Below are 25,234 nucleotides of genomic sequence, written 5' to 3' on the forward strand. Positions count from 1 at the left end.
TGACAGCGGCGTTTGGTTTTGCACTTTCCAGCCCCCAGCACGTCAAACGGGGCACTGACACTGTGGCCACACGGGTGGCAGAGCCATTAAAACCGGGCAGTTTCGCGTCTCTGCCACCTTTATTTTTCTAGCAGTCCTGACTGGCACTTTGTAAATCGGAGCACGGGGCAGGATACTGGCCAAAGCTGCCCAAACAGCTTGGGACATGGGGTAGTAAGGAACTGCCCTCTGCTTCTGGGGAATGAAATAACCCTCTTGTTAAAGGGAATGGCGGGGGTGGGGGGTGGTTGTGGTGGGGGTGGTAAACTTGGTGCTACTAAATGAAAATTTATGGCCAAGCTCTTTGAGGAGGAAGGTAGAGAGAGGCAATGGTTTTGTTTAGAAGTGAAATCATTGGCTTCAAGCCTGACCTTTGGCTTCTCCTGACCCCAATACTAATGAAGGGGAAAGGGTCTGGTCATATAAACATGTCACAGCATGAGGTTCAGTGGAGTAAGATCTGATTACAGCCCAGCAGAGCTGTACCAGAGGTAGCCGTTCCCAGCCTGTGCTGTGCTGTGGTGCTGGGGCCAGACTCCCCCCATCCTGCCTCGAGTGGCTGCCCCTAGCAGGGCTGGGGATGGTCTGCAGCCCCCTTTCAGAGAGCTTTTTGCCTTTATCTGTCATGCTCTTCCTCGCCTAATACCCTAACATCATCCATTGTGGGGAGGGGTGGGATGCAGACAGAGGAGACCCCGTGCACCACATTGCACAGGACGGGAGCTGGAGGGTAGGACAGGGACAGATCCCACTGAGGGCTCCGGTCCCACTCATCCCAGAGAGTTGCGGAGGTGTGCAGAGTGAGATCTCTGCAGATCTGATGGACGTTTTGAGGAATTTCTTGCAAAGAACTAGCAGGAAAGAGCAGGTTTTAATAACATAAACTATCTTCTCACTGCTTCAGTGGGAATACGTTGCTCCTGCAGTGTTTGCAACAAAAATATTGGCATCGTTGATGTAATTCTATTTTAACGCAGCATTAACAATATGGGCTTATAAAAGCAATGCTGAGGTCCCGGTGCAGAGAAGCAGAGTTTAGCTTGAATGAAATATATAACCTGAGGTATACGGAATGTGGGTCTGAGCTGACACCTGAATGAGCCATCCATCTCCACGCTGAGGTATTTACGTGTGGTCCGTAAGAGCTTAGCTTACCTTCCTTTCCGTACTGCATGCTAATACTCTTCTTCCTCGGCTCCTCTCTCTTCCTTCGCACTTGTGGTTCCTTTTTCATGGCGTGGTTGTTTCTCCAGTAGGGACAAATCTCATCCCATCTCAGCCAACTGCCAGAATGTGAGAAGGCTGGGGCTCAAGATTTGATAGATAGTTATTTTTCTGCTGGCTTTTGGGTGGTGCAAGTTCCCTCGGTAGCTGAGCTTGTCCTTGCACCTTGATGAGACAAGGATGCTCTGTGGTGGTGACCGGTGACTGAAGATCAAGCCCAAACCCCAGCGTGAGCAGGCCATGGACCACCAGGCATCCCCAGCTGTTCCAATGCACCCAGAGAAGCACGGTGGTGGCGTGGGGCACAATACCTGGGTGTAGCTGATGGTGATGATGTAGCCCCATTGCTGCTGAGCGAGGGGTCATGGGAAGATCTGCCTGCGGGGAGAGCAAGCCAGGTAATAACTCACACAAACATCTCTCCAGCCAACTCCTCTGACTTATTGTATCCCAGGAAAAAAAAAAAAACAAACCACAAAAAAAAAAAAACCAAAAAGAACATAAATTGGAAGGAAATCAGCTTCACCTCATAGCCAAGATGTTAAAAATTGAGTGCTGGCACAAACTTATCCACCTTTCTCCGGGGTGGGGCTGCAAACAGCATTCCTGTGCTCGCCTGTCCCCCGTTCAGCTGTATCTCTCCTGGCATCCCACCTGAGGCCACCAAAAGACCACAGCTCCTTGCCTCGCATCACTCTCACCAAACCGCAAGGAGCTGTCTGCGGTCAGATGTCCTCATGCTTACCAGGCACTACAGCCTGGTGCCACGTGTCTGTTAGAGGGAAGGTGGCACTGGTGGGGCAGGGTGGTGGCCACAGGGCCCAACAGGCACTGCCTGTGATGATAGTCACTGTTGCATAGAGGAAGCTCTGATGAAATGTGGTCTGGTGGAGACCAGTGGAGCAGGTTAGAGGTGTCCAGGGGTAAGAAGTGGAGAAAAAGCAGAGAAAACATGGAGGTCAGAGGCCTCATCTTGGATGGATGCTAAAGAGCGGCCAAGGTTTGCCACGTGTGAGGCTCATGCTTGGGTGCAGCAGATATGAGGCTGGCCCCGTGGATGGGATCTGCCAACTCCGGTGTCCACCACACCGGCGTGGTGAGAGGGGCTGTCCCATGGAGCTCCCTGCCCAGTGTTTGGGCCCATCCCCCCACCAGGAGTTGCCCTGCCTGCTGCTTGGATGGAGAGCCCTGCAAAGCCCCCAGCCCCTGCTGGGGCAAGAAGGAAGAAGATGCTCAGCCAGCTCCTCATGCCATGAGTGAGGAAGCAAAGGGCTGCTGGAAGACAGGAGTCAAGGTCCAAAAACCCAGCGGTGCAGGTGCTGGAGCTGAGCCCTGGTGCCAGACCCTGGTGGGACGGGGCATGGTGGCGCAAGTCCCCACCTCCCGTGGCGCTCTGCGAGCTGCTGTCTCGCGCGTCGCCCAGGCCATGCCAGCTGGTCCCTCGCCCAGTTCCTGCTGAGTTTCCACCAGATCACTAATTTGGGAAAGCAAGCTGCAGTCTGGCAGGCCGCTCTTGAAAGAGGTTTCTGAAATAAGGGATGTTAGGAAATTTCATTACGTATCTTGTGGCCATGTGCAAAACAGGAATGTTTTTTTCCAATAACTACCCGGACAACTGAAAGACGTGATGAACTGCGAATGACCCACTGAGCCCATTGTTTCTAGTAGCTGGTGAAAAAGCCACAGCGACCAAGGCAGGGATGTCCGACCCGGGTTGAAAACAATGCTGCTTGAAGTGGTGGTGTGAAGCTGGGGGGGAGAGTCCCCTTCAGCAGCGTGACTTGCTACAGGGGGAGGACATGACACTGACAATAAGGAAAAACCCAGAGCAAACCAGGCAAGTCCTCAGCCTCAAACTACCTTTGCATGAGAGCAGACTTACGCCAGCATGCCACGCGTCGAGCGCGGTGTGAGCACACCAGCATTGCAAAGGCTCAACTGGAAGCACATGCTCTGGCCATATTCATCATCCAGGCTGGAGCACGGATAAGGGAGGCTAACCCTTTTGTAAGTGTTGGCTGGAGGAAATATGACTTATCTTAAAGAAATGAATCATGTTTCAGCAAATGCTTCCTGCAGAAATATTTTTCTCACAGCCTTTGTTTTGGGTTTTGGCAGATCCGGAGTTGCTGGCGTTCACAAAAGCTGTCCCTCCCGCCCACTGTTCCTGGGGCTTGAATAGGAAATAAGAAATAAAAGCAGAGGGTATGTGGAAGGCAAAATCCATCACCGCTTCTGCTCCGCGCTGCAGCAGGATGTGAAGCTTAAAGGCAGATTTCAAAGGAGATCCCCTGATAAAGTCAAGGAGAGCTGTGTGCTTGGCTGCTTTTGCAAACATACCTGCGCTGCGCTGTCAGCTTGCAAATCTGCCCTTGTGGTCTGGTACAAATCCCTGTCAGGTGCTAAGGTTCGCTGGAAACCAGCCCCTGGCTCCTTCCTTCTTCCCTGCAAACTAGCAGTCTGGGAGGGGGAAAGGGGGATATCTCCTGTTTGCATCTTAGAAAATGTGCGGTTCCACCCCAGGAGAAAAAAAAAACAAAAAACAACAACAACAACAAAACAACAAACAAAAACAAAAAACAACAACAAAAAAAAACAACCAGAAAGAAAAATCTATGTTTTGACTTGCAAATGTGTCCCTAGCTCCTTGTTTCCTTCTGCAAAGGCTTTGACAACGCTCCCGTCTGCCTGCAGGGAGAGAGAGCACCATTTGCAAACGTCCTCCAGGATCACAGATCAGGAGGGGAGGGAGGAAAAAGTCCATCTTGATTCTGGAGAACTTCAAGTTTTTTTTCTTCCCAACGGTAAGGAATTTTTCATGGGAAGGCAATTTCATTCTGCTGCCTGGTAGGCTTACTGATCATTTCAAAATAGACCCCCGGGGGAATAAGGACTTTAAAAGCTCCATTTGCTCCCAGTTATTTTACACAGTAACCCAAGCTGAAGTGAAAGATCTTTATTTAAATATGAATTAAGCTCCAACCTAACTCTTTACTGCGTTATTTTCCTTTGAGGTTTACTTTGATATTATTTCAAAGTCTTGAAGCTAACAAAATGCTGGCCAATATTTAAAGTGACAGGAGAGTTCTGGAAAAAGATTTAGGAGGCAACTAAAGTCTTTCAGTGCAGGGCTCTGAAACAAGACAGGAAATCATAAAAGGGCTGAGTGCACTTTACCATGCTCAAAACAAATTCTGAGACTACAAAGGCGAGTGGAATGGCATCAAAACCACAAAAAGCGTCGAGATACAGCTCAAAACCCTACATCGGCTTGAATTATTCCATTAAAACATGGGTGAAGTGCTGGTATGTAGGGCATTTGCTTCGTCTTGGGGTGACCAGCTTTTGGCTACTGATTTGGTGCTAGAAGGGGGAGAAAGGGTTAAGGGTGAGACAGAAACTCACCATTTTTAATGCATTGTGAAGAGAGCTTGCCCGAGTGAGGAAGGGATGGGTTGTGGAAGAGGGTATCCTGCTGGGCTTGACATCTCCTTTTGCCTTTGGTGGCTCCCGGCAGCCCATCTGCTGCTGAAGCAGCTGCTGACAGGGGTTTTGCCTGGTTGGAGAAGATGGAGAAGGGCCCGACGGGTCTGCTCCTCCCCAGCCACTGTGCATGTTGGCCAGGTGGGGCTCAGCACCCAGCCCCAGGAAAACCCTGGTGAAGCTTTCTTGGGGTGGTGGGCATTGCCTCTTGGTATCTGTAGTTGCAACCTCTCCTCTCAGTGAGCACTTTGGAAGGGATCTCCAAACTCCAGGCATCCAGAAGCCATCCGTGGCTTTCAAGACCCATGTTTGGATGAATCCAGCAGTGAACAGAGCCCTCATTTAAAACACCTGAGGGCATTTCTGGTCAATGCTGTGAGCAAAGCTGGGCAGAACGGATGGAGGCCACGTCCGTACTGGAACGAGGGTTGTGCCCTATGGGGGATGACGACCTGCAATGCTTTGCTCCTCAAGCCTGGCCAGGTGACACACAAGATTAGTTTCAGCAAAAATCTTTCACATCACTTGTGATTTCTGGGTACAATTTTAATCGTGATAAAAGACCTGATAAAGGCCACTTTGTCACTACGCTTCGTAACAGCAGTAAATGGAAGATTTATCATTGTCCTGATCATACAGCTGACTGCATGTAGGTGTCCTGAAGGCTCAGGGGCTCCCTCCTCTCCCAGGTTTGGGTGGGATGCAAGCTCCCCTAGCCGAGGTCTCAGCGCTGAGACGATGCTAACCAACATAGACCTCTCTTTGCTGTCACTCTTCCAGGGGTGCCTGGATGGTCCCAGCCAAAGCAAGGGCTCCAAGTTTACAAGCATCACTGGGAAAAATTTTCAGTGCTTCCCCCTTCCCCAGTCCCTCCTTGCTGTTAGCGTCCCCCAGTTGCATGAAAAGGGGGTGGCCTTGGGGGAGGCCAGGGAGAAAAGAGATCCCAAGGGATGGGACTTGGGGTTTGGATTTGTTCATTTTAGGGTGGGAGGTTTTAATTATTTTTCCATTTGGTCTGTATCAAGGACTTTAGCTGAAAATATGAGTGGCAGCTGAAGACTTTTCCCCCCTGTTTTGAAAATAGAGGGGTTTGGTGGTGTTAAGTAGAGCTGGAATCGAGTAAAAAAACCCTAAAAAATATAAAGGTATCGGTATGCTTTACATCACTACCTCAGTGCCTCGCTTCTTTTCAGTGAATATTTTGCTTTGTTAGCTGGACCCCTGCACAAAATAGCATGCACTGGGTGCTTTCTGTAGCCTTTCACGTATGCAGAGACTAAACGGTCCAGGACCAGTATTTAGCCAGGCTCCGCATGTGCGTGCGTGCCGCCACGGAGGAGCAACCCTGTTGTTGGGAGCTATCGCTTGCAACTGAGCCTGCTGCATCAAGGGTTTCTTTTTGTTGCATTCTCTTTTGCACAGGACAGTCTGTCCCTGCCCTTGGGCACATCTCATCATCTCTCACAGGGCACTGAGGTTTCATGCAGGGGTGGGATTGGGAAGGATTCATTTAATCCCCTTGGGAATTTGGGTGAAGGGTGTGATAAATGCTGTTATATTAGTGTTATTATTATATAAAACTCCTACGTATGAAAAAGAAAAGCAAATATATCTATGTTATGTCCTGTGCATGACAACACAGCTGCAGTTTTAGGGTCTGAGTCTTACCTTTTACTTCAGCTTCTTCCTAACTGACCCACATCACCGGCTGCGGGCTGCAGCTCGTGTGAGATGAACTCGCACAAGATGAAAAGCCTTTTCAGCAGCTGATTGAAACACGTGTCTTTCTATTCATCAATTCAAATGTTTTTTTTCTGTTAAAAATCTGTTATCTGGAGAGTTTACAGCTCTCAAATTGTCAGGACTTTTTGGAGTGTTTGATAGCCTTAGTGCTTCCCTCAGGAACTGAAACCACTCATCCGAGCCCCAGGGCACGGCTGTTCGCTGGCTGGCCTGAGCAGATTTTACAGTTATTACTTTTTCTGCCTGAAAAAAAATAAATGTCACAGCATACCTCTGGGCTCCAAATTTACCTCTCCCAGGCCATTCACCCACAGGAGCCTGGCCTAACCCCCAGAATTCATGGAAGAGGTACCCGTGCGTGCTGGTGAGCATTTATTTTCACTGGTAGTTGCTAGTGCACTTTGCAGAGAGAGAGGTCAAATGCTTTGATCTACCGTGACAGGTCCTTGAATGCATGGTATGGGAGTGTGGGGTTCAGCAGCTCGGAGACCCCGTGTAGCATGAAGGCAGGCAGATAGCAGCTATGGTGGCAACTGCTTGGGAAGGTCTGACCATCTCCTCCTGGTCCTGCTCATGTCCTGGGAGAGCGGAGCTGCACAACAGGCTCTTCTGACAAGCCTTTAATAAAGCTGAAGTTGAATTTAGGTGGCCAGGCATGGAGAAATGTCATTCCTTATGGTGAAATCAGTTTGATGCAATCTGGAGCATCATTAAAGATTCACAAAGTTGCACTAACTAACACACAAACGCACATACCCTGGGGAAAAAAGAATAATCCCGTTTGCTGTGTGACATGCTGCATCTTGTGACATCTGTTAAGTTCACCTTCTTAAATGGCATTTTTGGCTCTGCTGGTACCAAAAGTCCAGACTGAGATGTCATTTACTTTTAAGAAAGTAAGAGCTTCTAATGGATGTGATATATTTTACTCTATGCAACTGCACTTGTTTTAAAATAAACATTTGATGTTCAAGCTCTGAAACCTATCAGGCAATTAATGCATCTGATACACACATGTATGTTCTTGATTTGGCATGCTAAAATGTTTTTCTCTGAAGTTAGTTTAGATGGAATGACATGATTTATTTTTTAATGGCTCTAGACACCACAGCATTGTTGGTTTTTTTTTTTTCCCCAGAGTCAATTATCCTTCACCATCTTTTCTCCCCCGTCTCTCCCAGTACATCACTCCCTGCCAATTTCTGAGCAGATCTTTCTTACAAAGATCTGGTTTGCCTCTTGCTTTGCAAAGTTGATAATCCCAACAATGAATGCTGAGGCTTCCAAACTGCCTGTGCCTTAGACCTGCCCTTTAATCAATCTCTCTCTGTCACCTCACTATTGCAGCACAGATGCTCTCAAGCTAATTAATGTTGTTAATCCAGCAAGGAAAGGGTGTGAGAGCAAAAGGTCATTTGGGATAATTTAGACCCATGTTTCCAGATCCATGATTGTTCTTTAAAGTAATTTTTAAAACTGGTGGTTTTCTTATTAATTATTTTTAAACATGTTATGTATGACCTGGAAATTGAAGCCTGGCTTCAGTGTGTCTGATGGGGACCAAGTGTCTGATGGGGCTCTGCAAGGCGGAGGAGGAAGGTGAGTGAGCACTAGCGAAGCCCACCAGTGTTTGCTCGCAGGGTGGAAGGTAAGAGGGAAGGAGGAGCAGATCAGCGGCTCTGGGTGACCGTTTCTGTAGTGCAGCTGGCTGTTGTGGGTTATGCATCTCTTCTGGGCACTATATGCAAAGGCCTCTCTGGGTCATGGGCACAGCTTTTCCATCATGGTGTGCTCGTGCAGCACCTTGCACAGCAGCGTGCAGCCCCTCTTCTCGTTGAGAAGTGCTTGCCCTTCGCATTCCCACCGGCAAGCGTGAGGGAGACCAACTTATTACTCTAGGGGAAGGCAAGCGTGCAGACCGGTGGGTCTGATGCATACTGAGATTTGTTGGATTTTGCTTAATAAAGGCTCTGCTGACAGCAGAAGCTACTCGAGTGGTGCACTGGAGACCACGGTGCTGAAGAAGTGCATGCCCCCTCTGCAGCACCTGCAGCCTGAGCAAACCTGCTTTGCCAGGGTGCAAGTAAATCACCAACTACTCCTGGTACATGCAGGCAGACATCAGCCCGGACAAGTGATGCTCGTACCTTCTGCACCCCATCGCTCACTACCTGGGAAACAGCTTTTAGCCAAACCAGTGAGTGTCGAAACATTGCGGGGTGCAAGGAAGCGGCTCAGCTTCTGCTCGGAGCCGTGCAGGCAAGAATGTAAATCTCACACCCGCAGTAGCTGCATGACATCTTTATTTTTATTGGCAAGAGAAGCAGTATACACAGCGACATTGCAGTCTCTTAGCTCGTTAAAAATATCTCAATAAATAAAACAAATAAGCAACATATACACTAGAACAGAAAATGAAAAAAAAAAAAAAGGTGGGGAGGGAGGGGGTGAGCGGTAGCAAATCATGGAGCAATAAGGAAGAGCAGTAGAGTGTGGAGGGCAGTTTGTAATCCAGGCTGTACTTGAAACAAATCATGCAGGGAGCTGGGGACATGGTGGGCTTTTTTCTTCTTTTTTTTTTTTTTTTCTGAGAGCCTTGGTCCAGTTTTGATGTTACTGTACAAGAAATCAGGTTTTGAACTTTAAAAAATAGACACACACACACACACACGCATACAAAAGAATACAGCTAAGGGGAAGCAAAATCCGAACCCAAAGATTTCTCATAAATGTATTCCTGAATTAAGATTTTTCAGAAAAAAAAAAATAAATCTGAAATAAGACCAAACACACAGACAGACAGATACAAAACCCAACAATAACGAACAACCAGGAATGTTGCTTCTCTTTTCTCTTTGGTCAGTCGCTTGGGGAGAGATGTTGCAAAGTTTCAGACCGTTAGCTTTGGTGCTGTTTTCTGTTCAGTCTAAGTGCTCCGCAAGAGTTCAGAGCGAGGGAGGTCAAGAGGGGTCTTTTGGACCAGTTTACTTGAGGTTGTTAAGGTTTCAGAAGCTACAAACTTGGATATATCCCAATTCCACTTCAGTCTCAGACACTGGACAGTCTGGAGAGAAGAAGAAAAAAAGAAAAAAAAAGAAAGAAAGAAAAGAAAAATAAATACATTGAATACAGGACATCTTTCTGAGATATGTTTGATAAGTTCTTTTCCCTTACGAATCAAGGCTGTGATTCACCAACACCTGTGACCACGTGCTGAAGCCTGCCCTTGGTCCCAGCAGCGTGGAGCCACATCGTTAATCCAGCATCTGGGCAAGATCCGACGCATCAGGAGCGGCCCTCACCGCCCCTTAAGCAAGCGAAACAGGGAGATGGGATGCTCAGGCATTCGAGATGGGCTTTAGAAACTCCATCCACAGTGGCTCCTCCTGTAAAATCAGGCAAACCCTGCTGGAACTGAATATGTTTTCCGTCCATCCTGGGGTAACACGTTTAGGCAATATCAAAGCACATCCAAAACCAACAACAACAACAACAAATCAGCTTAAACTTAAGAATTCCTTTGACTTTTGGATGTATAGCCTAAGTCCAGAGGCTGGTAATGTCACAGCCTTTTTTTGCATTGCACTGTGAAATGATAAATCCATAGGCAGGAGCAATGCAACCATCGAAAAGTCCATATGCTGACAGCAGCATCTCCAGCCCTGAGGAGCTGTGCTAAACTCCTGTTTCCCATGCGGTTCCTGGTGACCCAGCCCTGCATATCGGCTCTTCTCTGCTCCATTTATCTGGATGTGACAGGATTCAGCAACATGTTGGGGAGCGCTGTCGCCTGCGGGGTTTGCTCTGATCTGCAACAACCTGCTGCTGCTCATTTGTGGGCGGGTGAGACAAACTCTGTGACCCAACAGTGCCCATGAGAGATCCAATCTAACCTGGGGGAGGGATGGCTTTGCAGGCACGATGCTGTTTCTGCCTTCAGAAAGCCACCTCAGCTCATATATCAAAAAGCAGATATAATTATTTCCTCCCACTAAGGAAAGCTTCCATTTAGCTTATTTCCTTTCCTTTCCTTCTCAAAGTTATTAATTACCTAATTACAACCACATTCTGCAGATGAGCTTGGGGCTTGACAAGCTGCCCAGGACCACTTAGAAAAGCTGAACTGCTGGGTGTGTGTGAGTGGCGGTGGCTCGTGTACACGCACGTCTGACAGATGAGAGGCTGGCCCTTCCCTAACACCAGTGTTGAGGCAGCCCTGGCCTGGGAGGGACTCAGGAAAGGAAAATAAAATGCAGGGGTGGAGGAAGACATCATGGAGTGATTTTCTGATTGTCTTTTTTTTTTTTTTTTTTTTTTTTTTATTATTTTCCCCAGCAAGCAGAAGGGGTGGAGGATGCTCACTGCCAGCTAGACAAGGTATCGCTGTGCCCTGTTCGTCTCTGAACCTGGCTGCCATGTAAAACAAAGTGAAACCAGGTAGAAAGCAATACTGAGCTGATCTGTTTCCACTGATTTTTTAAATCCCAGCCAAGACTGGAGAGGTCAGCACAAAGCTGCTCTTAGAGCAAAGCTGGTGATTTGCAAGCCAATGTCTTTAACCCCAGGTAAAATGCTCTGCTCTGGCTGCTGCTGGTGGTCTCATTGTCACTGTTTTGGTTGGGATTTTTTTTTTTTTTGCAGTTTCCAGGAGCTCTTTTGGCTCCAGCCAACTGGAAAAATGGGAATTTCACAGCATCTCAGTGCTAACTTTGCTTCCCCATTACAATGAGGTGAATGAGCGTGGTCTACCCTGTGGACAGCAGCGCTGCAGTGGCCCAGGGCTCTGGCATGGCTCTGCCAGGTCCCCTGCCATGCTCCCAGGGCTTAACCCGTCCTTGCCCATCCCACACAGGGCACCAGGACCAGAGTCACGGCAGGCAGATGTGGCTGCTGCTCAGCCATCGCTTGGCTAATACCTGGTTATCAGCCCTGCCATGACCAGATGATCTGGTAAGCCATTTTCACTGCTGTTTTCTGTGCTCGTTCACCACATGTTAAAGCAGCCTGTCTCAGCCGATGGAGCAATATTATGACAAGATATAGAGGTCACCCAAAGGGAGATGCTATATCTGGCCATGAAGGGGCTATTCTCCCCATCTTGACATGTATTTGTGTTTCAGTTCATGTCATGTAACATTTTGCTGCTTGTTCTTACCACATATTCCATATAAGATCCCCATCAAAGAGTAAAACCCGCTAATCCGCAGAGCCAATCTGTCAGCACGAGAGAAGGAAAGAAGTACACAAGATGAGTAACCTATTACATCTGTTTCTTCTTCTCTGGACCTTTGGGATGCTGGATGTTGACTGGTTTTGAAAATCTGGCTCCAAGTGGAAATTTTAAAAACACATCAATGGTAACAGGAGGTGGACATCTGCTTGTTGCATGAGGGACAGGCTTGGGTGGTGGGATGTGTGGAAACGTGTCCACTGCAGGCAGAGAAGTGATGATGAGATGTGTGAAGTCTGCACCCAACCAGTTCCCCCTCACTTACCCTCTCCAGGTCACTCAAATAGAGGAGTACTGTACTAAAAAAAAACCTGCTAGCATCCCACATGGAGCTTGATAAGGTGAGGAGAGTTCAGCAGCTTCTCACTTTGCTTAAGAGTGCTATGTATACTGGAGAAATTGTACTCTGAATCTGCCTTGTGACCCTCATCTTAGAAACCTGGTCCTCGCTCGCTGTAATTTGGGTCTTGCAGGGTGAAGGAGGATCAGCTCCTGGCTGAGGAAGAGGGATAATACCCCCAAAAACCTGCGGGATGGTCTTTCCTCCCTTCCTAGCCGGTGCTGCCACACCACTGCTGCAGACTCTTTGTGGTGGCTGCCTCCTCCTGCCCCTTGTTTCTGCAAAGCCCATCTTGACGTGTCCCAGTAAGCCCAGTGCCTTGTGCCTGGGCCCCGAGGAGGGCTGGCTCTGATCACCAGAAGGGGAAGCACAGCCCCGCTTGCCTTCAGGAGCTATAAAATGAGTCTATGGAGCCCTTCTGGCTCTCCCCCCCCTTAAATTATGGAGAAGTTTCCCATACCGATTTTGTGCTCTAATGGACCTTCCCAAGGTCGTGCTTCATGTTTATAATCCTTTGATCCCAGAGGCACTCAGAAAGGTGTTTGTCAAAGCCTGCCAAGGCACTCAGCTGCTGGCTGCTCCTGTGGCACCCATCGGATGCAGCCCCCTGAGCCGGACCCACCGAGGCTCCCTAACGCTCCTGCGTGAAGGGCTGCAGGCTTCCTACGGCTGCTGAATGACGAGGGATGGATCTATGGGACTTATTCTTAAAAGAATCAGCCAAGCCCACAGCAGATATCACAGGGAGGGAGCAGAACTCCTTCCTGGCTTTAAGGTGACGTGGTAGCACAGCAGGACTTTGCAGAGCTTGGTTTTAATTCCAGCTCATGCACAGGTTTGCCATGTAATTGTTCACCCCTGCATGTGCCTCAGTTTCCCTGGTTGGGAAATTGAAGTACATCCTTTTGTCTCTTACAGTGCTTGTGGTTTCTAACCCACTGGTGCCCGTAAGGCATCTTATGATTCCCCAAGGTATAGCTGAAGGGTATAATACTGTAGTATAACAGTGCATGATTATCGTGCTGGGACCGAGAGATGATACATGCATGGTGAAGCTCTCAGCTGAACATAGTTTCCAAGTGTTTCTCTTACGCTGCAGCTTGTAACACAGAGTACAGTTGTTGCGCATTGGTGTATTGCAGACCTAACGCAGTTTCCTCTGTACAGTGAATTGGGGGCTCGCTGCTCTATTTTTTCCTTGCTTTAGGAGCATTTCCCAGCCACATAAGGAGCATTCTCCAGCCCAAGAGCACAGCCCAGAAACAAGAGCTGAGAGCTGCTGGGTTGATGTAAGGTGGCAGCAAGAGCACAGCCCTCGTTGCAGGAAATTTTGCAACAGGTCCCCAAGGTCTTTGCTTATATAGGATTAGGGCGGTTTGGGTTACAAAGGGATTGAAATAATTTCCATAACATGACCAAGAGTGCAAAGGAAATAGGAAATGCAGCAAAACTGTTTGAGTTTGTTTGTTGAGTTTTGTTTTGGTGTTTGTTTTGGTTGGTTTGGGGTTTTTTTGTTTGGTTTGGTGTTTTTTTTAGGATGATTTTTCAACTTCTTTTCAAGCTGGGAATGTAAAAAAATGGTTCTGCTCCTGGGGCCCAACCTTTCTCCCTCCATGTGGGTTTTGGCCAGCCAAAATCCATACCAGAAATTGCTGGCCCACCTTCTTGCCTTGTGTTTGGGGCTGGGGACAGGGTCAGGCAGTGAGTGGGGAGATGAGGGGGACAAGCGGCAAGGTGGTGCAGCACACACCCCGAACCACCTGGTACTGATTGTGGCAGTCACCAAACGAGTTTATAGATGGTTTCCTCCCCCGTTCCCCTTCAACTTGGGGAAGTAAAAACCAGCGTGGGTCAAAGCTGAGACCCCAGCCCCATTCCGTGGGTTGGTGCAGGGCACACTGTTCGTGGGCTGACGATGCTCCCTTCAGGCACCTCTGGAGGGCATGTGGTTTCTGACCAAGCATCCTTGCTGAAAGGAGTTTGAATTGCAAGAACGAATTTCTTACATGTGGCAGCAGTGGGCATGCTCCTCGCCGACCCCGCGTGTGGCTGCCCCAGTGCTCCCGGCCCGCGTTGTCCCAGCAGCTCTGCTGCCTTCGGCACCATCCCTGCTGCCTTGTTTTGCCTCCTTTGAAGTCTCTCTCCTCAGACTGCGCCTGCTCTTTAAGCACCCCCACAACATTCATTTTAATGGGATATTAAATTCAAGGGTTGTTTTTTTTTTGCAGGCTGTGGGGGCTTGGAGTGGGGGGCAGCCTTGCTGTGAGCGGTGGGGCTGCCGGGGGTGAGGAGGCAGGGTGTAAGCAGAGCCAGCAGCGTGGCTGGGCGCAGGTGACAGAGGAGCTCCGTGATCTTCCTCCCCGGGAAACAAACACACACGGAGGAAGCAAATGTTAAACCAACCCATGAGAAAGCGCCAAACAAACTTAGTTGGAGATCCCTATCGCCACCATCTCAAAACTCATCCTTCCAAACTGGGAATAACCAGAAAGGATTAATGTAAGGAAATGTACAAGAAAAGCCTACTTTGGCTATCACTGGTCCTTGTCTGTGCTGTTAATTAAGGCTTTATTGTGCTAGGTGCTGCAAAACAGCTGGTGAGAGGTTACGAGCATGCTGCAGGCTGAATGGGGTAGAAGTTGCCTGTTGACTTGGGTCTGCTTGGAGGTAACACCTGAAGAATATGGGGCAGAGCAAGCATGTCAGGCACTGACCTCTCCAGTTGTTACCCAGTGTGTACCTTCAGGGCTGGAGAGCCTCTATATATTTATCGAGAGGAGGAAAATGTGATGTAGATGAGTTATTCTGGAATAGTCCAACCACCGGGCTGCAGCAATGCTGGGATACAACACAAAAGGGGACACTCCTGCTTTAGAAAAATCAATAAAATGTTTCAGTCGGCACTAAGTAGCAGCTGCCCTTAATATTTTTTTCAAAATAAATAAATGCAGCTAGTTTGGTTATTGCATTATGTCATACCCCCGGTACGCCCGCCTGCCGCACCAGCGCTGCGTGCATCCTGCCGCGTAGGCACGGGGACAGGGACAAACAACAACGAACAATGCAAAACGTGACTTGGGGGTGCACGTGTCAGCCCCCGTGCCTTCGGAGAGAAAAGGTCAGCATGGGCTGGCGTGAATTTTTGAAATGCCAAAGCAAGCAACTCCAGAATTCGGGTTGTTCTTTTTTAGATTATGAAATGCCAAACTGAAGGGGAGGACAAATCTCAGCGTCTTGACTCTCAGGCCAGAAAGTCTGGATTTGGATTGCTCCTGGCCAAGAGAGCTCTGTCTGGCCTGGCTACCGAGACAGCAGGCTAGATGCAACCCATGGCAGGCAACCTGGGCTCCTGCGAGCATCCCATGCTCCTCTCTCCCCACCTCTGTGACCCAACTCAACGCCAGATTTGCCAGCCAAGGGGACTGTCATTAAGATCTACATGGCAGCTTGAAGTGCAGAGGCCTGAGATACCCAGGAGGCTCTTGCTGGGGACCGAGAAATCACCTAATCTGGCAGAGGTTGTTACCACCATGGGCAGGGTCCCTACACAAGGTGCTCAACAGCCAAATGCCCTCAGTTCACCCTTAACCTTGCTCATTCCTCCGCTCATTCCTGGGTCCTGGATCAAACCAGGGACCATCGCTCCCAGCTGCCTTGGGAACGACTGCTTTAAAAAAGCATATGGCACGTATCAATCGGAATGTCCACGGTCAGCTTTGTACGCTTTGCCTTCCAGCCTCCTGTGTTTTTTTTTTTTATCTGCTCGAAACCTTCTGAAACTTACGCCACTTGAGCTGAAAAATTTCCATGCCCAACGGTGATTCCTCTTTCTTGTCATTGTTTTTGTTTTCTGGAGCCTGGGTAAAAACGGTCCAGCTGTTTCAGAGCACGGGGAGAGTGGAAAACAGCCGCGCTCCAAAAATGCTGAAGGCTTCCCCGTGACCGTGTGCTGGAGGCTGGGACAGCAGCGGGTGGAAAGCTGAAAGGCAGCGTGCAAATCGCCCGGCTTGCAAAGCGACGTCCCACCTGGACCTGGAGGAAATTAAGTTTGTTTTGACCTAGTTCTGAGCCTCCCAAAATTGCCTTCCAACTATGCATGGGCTGAGTGTTTCTGTGAGCCATATGAAGCAGACCTAAGGCAGGAAGGATGGGGAGTTATTCTGGCTCGGCTTTTATCACAGCCACCGTGAAGCAGCAGAGATGTGCTAGGGTGGAGGTGAGGTGGTGGATGCCGGGAGTGGGCTTGGAGCTGGACTCCAAGCAAGTTGGGATGTACATAGGCAAAATTTGCCACCTAGATTAGGTGACTTGTGTTCCCAGCAGAGTGCCTGGGCAAACTTTAGGAAACCAGCATGGTTCCTTAACCCTGGCAGGTGGGATGCTTCTTGCCTTCCTGCTGCCCGCAGAAGCACCTGGTGTCACGTAGCAAGCTGAAGTTAAGGTATGCCCAAGCGCAGGCTGTGCACGCAGCCTTGCCTCCCTCCTGCCGTGCTCACAAACCCCCTGAGTCCTCCTACGAAGGAGCTTCTTCACTTGATGCTCTCCTTTCTCTGCCTGCTTCACCTGAACAAAACAAGAGCAATTTCTCCACAGCTGAAGGCTGCCCCACCTGTTCCTCGAGTTTGTAGAGAAGCTTTTGCTGTGTCAGTCAAACCTAGATGTCAGAAAGAGTCGTCAGAGTGACGCCAGGGGAATTTTTCAAAGGCTTTTCAATTCTGCAATTCCTGTGCTGAAGTGTCTACTTTCAACTTGCATCAAAAGGCTAAAACCCAAACTAAAACACATGGAGAATTTCAGCTGCATTGGTTAAATCTTTAGGTGTGATTGTGGAAACACAGTCTTTGTTCTGTTTAAGGGTGGGAAAACGCCATCTGCACGTTTTGCTTGTGTTTATGCATGGTTTAGTGTATGCTCAAGTATTTTTACAGCAAAGTCAAAGGAAGAAGGGATATGCTGTTCTGCATATGGCATACGTAAACCGACTCACTGCAGGCATTGGCTGGATCTCTACCAAAGGGATATTCTCGAATTATTTTATGCACTTGTCAGCTATCCCTAGAGCCAAAGTGGACAGCAGCGCATATGTGAAATTTAAAACATTTCTGTGATGTGGATGGTGCAAAAATGCAACTTTTTAGGAAAGATACCATATTGCTTAGTAGCAGTGGGACCTTTGCGAGCAAGTAAGCGCTTGCGCTCCCTTGAGGGAAAATCCAGCATTTGGCAGTCCCTGGGAAGGATGGAGAGCCATACTTGGAAAGCCGTTTCCACATACCAGCATTTTGGAAACGGTCCCCCTTCCGCTGTTGGACCGCACCACAACAGGGTGCCTGGATGGGGAAAAACAAGAGGGCAGCGGCATGAGGTGGGACACCAACGCTTCAGTTGTGTCCTTGACCGCATCTAGCTTGCTGCCCACACATTTGCCTTGGGAAACCACCCCGTGCTTGCCTGTGGAATAGTCCCTGGGGATACCCAGCTGCAATGCAAGGGGCTGGAGGACCTCTTTCTGAACATGACCAGAGGCAAACAGCAGAGGTGAGACACAATGGGGAAACCGAGGCACAAAAGAACGGCACCTTAAAATAGCAGAAATCCCTTGATTTTTAGGGTTTTTCCCACCACACAAAGCTAAAAAGATGGGGATGGGGATTAAATATCCACCCTAGTGGTTGCTTCCTGCCCTCCAAGGAGTGCTGGTCCTTGTGGTTGTGGCACCGACCCCTCCGTGGGCCAGGAAAGGAGAGAGTCCGAATGCACGGCTGTCCCTTAAGCAATGGAAAAGGCAGCAGGGCCGGTCTGCAAGGCTTCAGAGGGGAGGAAGCAGCGGAGAAAGGAATTCAGATAATTGTGTACATGCAGGGGGGGAGAGAGGGCCAAAATCAGATCTAATGCTGTGGGTACGGACAGACTGAAACCAGATACCTTGGCTTGTGTTTTTCTGCCTTTGCTGGTATGAACCCTTATCAACCATCCGCTCTTGAAGTCTCCCAGATGAAGGAAAGCCACAATTATGTGCATCTTACAGCTGGGAAACCATTTAAAAACATATCCCTCACAGTTGTTCATTCCTGAGCCGAAGGTCCCCCCCAGGCTATCACCAAACGTAGCCCTCACTGTCTAGAGGAAAGCCTCTAATCTAATTTAGCCCAGGATTTTCAGACCTTGGAGGATTTATCTGCCCATGGCTGCTTTGAGGGAAAACATCCTCCCTGTGTCTGGCAGATCCCTGGTTTGTTATCAGGAGCGTAACTAGCTGTTTGATGGGGATGTGTCGTAAGAAAATGGAGGAGGAAGCCTTTTCTCCTCCCTCTGAGACTGTTTCTGTCTCCCCAGCCCATCCTGTGCACTGTCGAGAGAGGTCAATGGCTGGCTCACACCTCACTGTCAGGGAAAAATCGCGGCAGTGAAAGATCCTAAAGAGGCAACGCCAGAAAAAGGAACCGAGGGGAGAGCCGGTGGGCCTGGTCCCTCCTGCCTGTGCCTCATCCTGGCCAGCAGAGCAGGATGGGGCACACTCGCGAGGCTGGGAATGGGACCGGTTGCCAAAAACGGTTCCTCACCCACAGCCGAGAGAGATCTGGGGTACTTGCGAGTGCTCCTCTCCTAAATACCTACCCACAGCAGACAGAAGTGGACTGATTCAATTTTTTTCAAAATAAGCCTGATGTCAGCAAGCAGCCAGCATTGGCTGAAATGACTAAATAATCTTGCTTTAAATCCTTCTTTTTTTCACCCCTCATTCTGTTGCAGAAAGGTTCATTGCTGCCCATGACCACCCATCTAAATAGGCATTATCCTATCCTATCCTATCCCATCCTATCCTACCCTATCCTATCCTGTCCTATCCTATCCACCTATCTGTGGAATAAGTGTCTGACCATGCTGTCCTGGAAGAGCTGCCAGACCTGTAAGATGCTTGAATCCAGCTTAACAATGCTGCAATGTATTTGTCGCTTTATTTTTTCTTTCCTTTTCACCAGATTTTTTTTTTTTAAATTAAAACCAAATTAACAAAATGTAGAAAACTCACATTTTAGAAGGGCATGAGATACCATTGGCTTGCATGGGTGCAGTGCAGTTGACACTGCTGTGTTTACCAGAATGGCCTGTATTTAAACTGCTTTATTAATCTATAATCTATGGGCTTATCTAGGAACATATTAATCAGCAGTTAGTTGACTGTTTTGACCCACACACACTTTACTCTTGGTATCAAGCAGCTGATCTTGCACCTAGTTCATAATTAAGGTGGAAAACGAGCTTTCACCTTCCTCCAGTTTCAAGCGTACCTCAGCAAGGCTACACTGCCTGGAGCAGAAGAGGTGTCTCCAGCACCAGGGAGACCACGACCCTCACAAACAAGTTTAACACCTCTGCATGCTCTGATCTCAGTTTTTCCTTAGGTCTTGATAACCAAGATGTTGGGCTTTCCTTGGGGCTTCAGGTCCTTTCCACTTGAGAAGAACAGAGAGGTGCTCACCAAAGAGAGAAACTGGAGGGCTGGTGCAGCCCCATCCTGGATCTGTGAGATACCTGCAAGCTCAGAGCTCCTCTGGGAAACCAGCTCTGCCCTGATGTGGATTGGCATAGCTCATCCATGCCCATCAATGTCAGAAAACTGAGGTGGCCTCCATCGCACACAGAAACTTGTGGGCTCAACAACTTCCCATGGAAAAACTTGCCCTTTGGGGCCCTGGAGAACCTACAGAAAGCTGCTGCTCTGGCATTTTGGCTTGTGGGTGGTTGCCCCAGCTCAGATAAAATCAGTCACCTGGAGCTGGCCTCACGGTAGGGAGGAAAAGCGAGAACTCTGCAAGGAAGCATTTTGCTTCTGGGATGCTCAGAGTTCCTGTGGTATGTCCTGCCTCTCTGCAGCAACCTCCGGGCAGTTAAGTAATGTTTGCTCTGAGGTGCTGCGTCCCTCCCTCGCCAGAAAATTAAATATTTTTTTAAAAAAGCTTTAAACAGGAAAGATCTGCCCCAAAGGAACATTTCCCCCAGCCCTGCACTCCTCCACAGCCTGAGCATCGGCCTCTGCGGGGCAGTGGGGTTTGTCGCAGCTGGAGGAGGAGGAGGTAGGTTTGTGGGAGCCCCTTGTTAAAATCTTGGCAGCACATCACTGAAAGCACGGCTAGAAATTGCCCAAAGGCGGAAGCTGCTAATGAGCACTTGGAGCAGGAAAAAGCAGAGCTGCTTCGACATTTGAAAGGACCATCTAAGCTCTGTCCTCAGCTCTGCCCAGCTGCCTCGTGGGTGGCTCAGACGAACAAGCGCTGAGGGAACACCACCAGCATCTCCTGAGCCATGAAAGGGCATGTGGCCAGGGGAAACCAGCAGCTGGGGGCAAAGAGGGACAGGAGGGAGCCGGCCACCACCAGCCCTCCTGGCTGACAGAGCAGCAGAGGAAGCCCTTTGCTGTTTCCTTGGTCTCATCTCCCCTCCCCAGAGGCACTCACACACAAGCCTGGCTTTGCACAAGAAAGGTGTGGAATAAAGGAGGAGGCAGAGGGGAAAAAAGCAGGGAATGAGATGTTCTTCTTGGGCAGCTCAAGTAAAAGATATGGGCTTGGGGAGGAGAGGTAGCACAGACACGGTCATGTCCTTTAAGAGTGGCTCTGAAGCTGGTGGCACTTGTGCCAAGGGTAAGGGAAGTAATTTCATGTCTTCCTCTGCCTCGTGAGCTACCCATCCTGCAGTCTCTGGGCTTCTCAGACCAATACAAGCTCCAGCTGCCAGACCACAAGCAATTCTGGGCAGGCGCTTGGTTCTCCCTGCCTGAAGTGCACAGCCAAAGCAGTGCCAAAGCGATGGAAATGTGTTATGCAGAGGTCAGGTAAGGAGGGCAAAGTTGCTACAGATGGCCCATACACTGGGATGCTCACGGCAAAAGCCATGTGCAAACCTTACCCTGCATGAATCCAGCTTGCAAGCTAAGGCTTAAGCTGCACTAAGCAGTTTGGAAAGTGAAATATGAAATACATGGGCGTTTGAGACAAACATGTTTTCGTAGGTTGATTGAGACTATCTGGGAGAAAAACATCAACAAAAACATAGGTCTTCCTGGCTGGGAATATGTGAAGATGGTGGCGTGGGGCAGCGGGTGCTGCTTGCAGCAGGGTGTGCAGCATGCTCTGACAGCGCTGGCAGTCAGTGCGAAATGTGTCTCTGGTCCCTGTACATCTCTACAGGGAGAAACACAACTGAGATATGGGATGGGCTGTAAAATACCCTGCTGCCTCCACCCCATTTAAGAATAGCAAAGAGTATTGGACAAAGGGAAACCTTTTCTCCTCCCTGTTGCATTCCTGCCAAAATAATACAAATCCTAGGAAAAACACCTCTAAAAATAAATATATACATCTGCAGCTTTATTCTTTTTCCAAGGGAACTCTTTCGGCCTGGCCTGCTCAGCCAGCAGTTTCCCTGCTCTCCTTATTTTTCCTGTGTGCAACATAGATTCAGCTGCGGTTTGCAAACCGCACGAGAGGCAGAGAACGCTGCTTGTCGCTTCCCGCGGGGATGCACCAGCAGGTCCTACCCCATGGATGAGACCTCTCCATCCTACCCCATGGATGAGACCTCTCCAACCCATTTCCCCACTTTACCTGTCCCTCCCCTGTTTAGATTAGGTACTTTGGGAGTAAGTCTTTCTGTACCTGTACATAGCTGAGCACAAGGAGGAACAGCCTCTGCTTTTTTCTCATCAGTGCAGCACAAAGACTCCGTAATAAAGTTGACTCCTAAGAGTAAATCAGCACGTGAATGATAGCGGCCATCCATTATGACTGACTCAACCACGCAGATTAATGCCAATGGAATTAATAACAACAACAAAATCCCTTCTTTAAAAGCATCCATGGTTTAAACTCCTTACTTAGAAAAAAAAAAAAAAAAAACAAACAAAAACCCAAAAAAGCCTGAGGCCACCCACTAAAAAGCAGAGACAGTTTGCATAAAATCAATGGCATTTCGTGGACTTCTGTGAACAATCCATGGGACAGGTATGATTGCCTTACAAACTCGGGGTGCTTTTAAATGTTCGATACAGTCACTGACAAATAGCAGCTGAAACACCTGTAGGCCAGATGTGTGCAGCTGTACGTGTGCTGCTGCTGATCAATCTTCAGATTACATCACGCTCCAGATGCCTGACTTCAGAAACGCTTGGAAGGCAGAGCTGGGGCGAGGGAACTGCAAGCTTAGGCATTTCTTTCCTCCTGACGGCGATGCCGTGCCTCCTCTGCACGCAACGCCGAGCCCTTTTGCTGTCACCTTGACCTGCGCAATGCAACCTCAAAGCAAACAAAGGGGGAACGCCAGCCAGCCATGTGGGGAGAGACGTCGGTGTCCTATAGCCAGGAATAACGCCTCTGCATGCTTGATGTGCTGGGGAGATGGGCTACATACCGTCCACTCTGCATTTTTACCACCTGAGACTCAAAAACCCACCAACACCCACCTTTGAATTGGTTTATTCTGGTGTTTCTCCGCATGGCACAGCTTTACCGTCTTCTCTACGGGCACACACATGTGTGGGTGTGCGCTAGTGTAGAGGAACTGCTGTGAAAGTCAAGCGATTTTAATTTTCAGTGGATTCATTCCCTGCAAAGAGTATGGCACTTGCGCCTGTAACACTGGGAAGCAAACCTTTACCTGCCCTGAGAGGAACTTGGAGGTGATTACTGAAAAAAGACCCTGGGGTTGTTGCATTTGGAGCAGGGAAGAAAGTTTTCCCTTTGCTGCTTGAAGTTGTGTTTGGTCTTCAAAACTGGCAAACAGATGCTGTGGCAGATCCCTGAAACTTGGGGGGTTTAACCCTCAATTTTTACACTTCCAGATCTTTACAGAGCATCACGAAAAGCCCTTAATGCAAAGAAGCAGGGTTGCCCTCTCTCCTTGCCCAACATGCTCAATGACACCCTGCCCGGGTTCTGGCAGAGCCGGGACTCGCATCCTGGGTGACGTTCCCAGCTGTTTGCGGAGGAAAGGGCGCTACTTTGGCATCTCCCCCCTAGCATGAGGCAGCGTTTGAAGAATGTGCCCTGGCTCACCACACCCCGGTCCCTGAAGTCGGTGATGGCAGTTGCTGAGCCCCAGCCCGGCAGCGTTTCAGGCGGCGGCAGGTGCAGGTTTGCGATAACCACCCAGGCTCTGAGTAACAGTGGTGATTCAGCCTACGTGTTACTAATCTCCCAGGACTTTCAAAGGGGGTTGTACCAGGCCAGGTCTCCATCTGGGATTAATCAACACGGCTTCATTGAAGTCAAGGGGCCAAATTCTCACTTGGAATAAACCGGCTTAACTTCACTGCAGTCAATAAAGCTACTCTGATCTTTTTTTATGGCAAGAATAGTCCAACTCTTTAAAATACGTGGGGTTACAGGGTGTTGCCCTCATGCAGAGGGAGTTACATTTTTATACGCCAAACAGTCCCACCAGGGTAAGGAGTACTTGGCATTGAGTGAGGCACTCCGGCACGTGCCAGTGATGTTAACCACGCTGTGCTTCAGAGACAGCCACCAGCTGACGTGCGGGGCTGGGGCGAGCACAGCTCGGGACAGGAGCACAGCAGCTCAGCTGCATTCGCCCTTTGGGCACCCTGTACGTGACTGATGCTAACGCTGGGAACAGCAATAGTGACTTTGAGTAAGTGCGCCGATAGACCGTGGCTTGCTTTGTGTTCTTTATCTGCTAGTGCCCAGAGGCTCTTTGAGTCTTTGATGGTCTGGCAGCAATGTTAACATGGACACAAGCTTGGAAAGAGCCATCCTGGGTCCTGCATCTCTCCTGGGCCCCTCACCCCAGTCTTCACTGCAAGTACCGCACTGTACAACCCTCCTGGTAAACTTTACAGCTTTTGCTTTCCACGCAGACGGCATTGCCCAAGCTTAAAATCAGCCCTCTAGATTTCAGCCTGAGTCCTTTCACCCAGGTGTTGCTCTTTAGCTTAATGAGCCCCCTCCTCCCCCGCCTCGGTGTTTATAAGCAGCCCAGCCACCCCTCTGACCTCTTCTATCTCCCTGCCAGCCCCTCCCTGAGGCTGGTTCTCTGCTGCCTGGGGGTGCTCAACACAGCTTTGCATCAGGGGACCTTTGCAGGACAAGTGGCAGTGGGTATGGTTACTGGCATGGCTAGACGGGGTTTTGGAGTCTGTGGAGGGCTGTTTTGTTTGAATGTGCTATGCTTCAGTATGGACTCATCTGATTTGCTTCAAACCTCTTGGCTGGCTCTGGTTGATTGACAGCTTGACTGTCTGAGTTGGGTTTGGGCTCTGTTTGTGCCCCTCGGGCTGCGCTGGTGGCTACTGAGTGGGCTCCTAGCTCAGGTAATGTCAGAGCTTTCTGGTGAGGAGGGCAATAACGCAGCAGCTGTGAATGTGCCTTGGGGCTGGTCATGGGTGAAATATTTTATCTTTGTTTTTGTGGTTTCTGATGTCACCATCCTATTTCGGGAGCACGGTCTGCTGAGGAGATCGCAGTAACCCACCCGTCACTGTCCGGGCTCTGAGCAACCGTGATTCATTATTTTTTCCAAGACTCATCAGGCTAGCATCATGGCTTATAACTCGGCTTGAGGTTGGCTGCAGCTTTACAGGCTTTCCTGAAACAGTTATGTGGGTGATGCCGGGCAAGCAAGTGACGGGAAGCAGGAGAGGGAATGATCTTACTCACAACCTCTTTAGCAATGCATTTCCAGCCTGGATGGTGCTGTGAGCTGCCCAACCCGCTGCTCTGCTCCAGGAGCCTGCGCTCCCATAAACTAACGTCCTGAGGGTTTTAATTTCCTCTGCAATGACTAACTAACAACTTATAAAATTTTTTTTTATGTGCATCAGTGGACAGACCTGGGAGTAGACACAGAAGGTGGTGTATTCTGTGTGCTGTCTACCAGCCTTCTGTGTTGCTGCTTTGTTTCTTTCCTATAAATAAGCTACGTTGCTGCTTTGTGTTTCTTGCCTATAAATAAGCTGTCTACTTCAGAGATCTCATGTCAGTTTTTCATCATATTTCCAGAGTCTATGGCTTCATGAGAGGTAAAACAAAGTTGATTGCTCCCTTGCTGCTATTTTTCAAAGGAGAACAAACAGTTTCACTCCAGCAAGTTCAAACCCATGGAGGAAGAAACATGCAAAGATGAAATCTCTCTGCTAAAGGAGCAAAAAAGTCAGCATG

At 49.1% G+C, this 25,234-nt stretch overlaps 1 protein-coding gene across 1 annotated transcript in view; it reads right to left on the bottom strand.

The window, feature by feature from the left end:
• Nucleotides 1–8,783: 8,783 nt before the first annotated feature.
• TWIST2 (twist family bHLH transcription factor 2) overlaps nucleotides 8,784–25,234 on the bottom strand; it is a 49,388-nt gene continuing 32,937 nt past the window's right edge. Inside the window, exon 2 of the mRNA XM_080400704.1 lies at nucleotides 8,784–9,553. The gene's annotated coding sequence lies outside the window, so the exon portion shown is untranslated. The remainder of the gene's footprint in view (nucleotides 9,554–25,234) is intronic.

Source organism: Falco punctatus, assembly GCF_963210335.1.
Source record: "Falco punctatus genome assembly, chromosome: 8".
In the NCBI taxonomy this organism is placed as follows: domain Eukaryota; kingdom Metazoa; phylum Chordata; class Aves; order Falconiformes; family Falconidae; genus Falco; species Falco punctatus.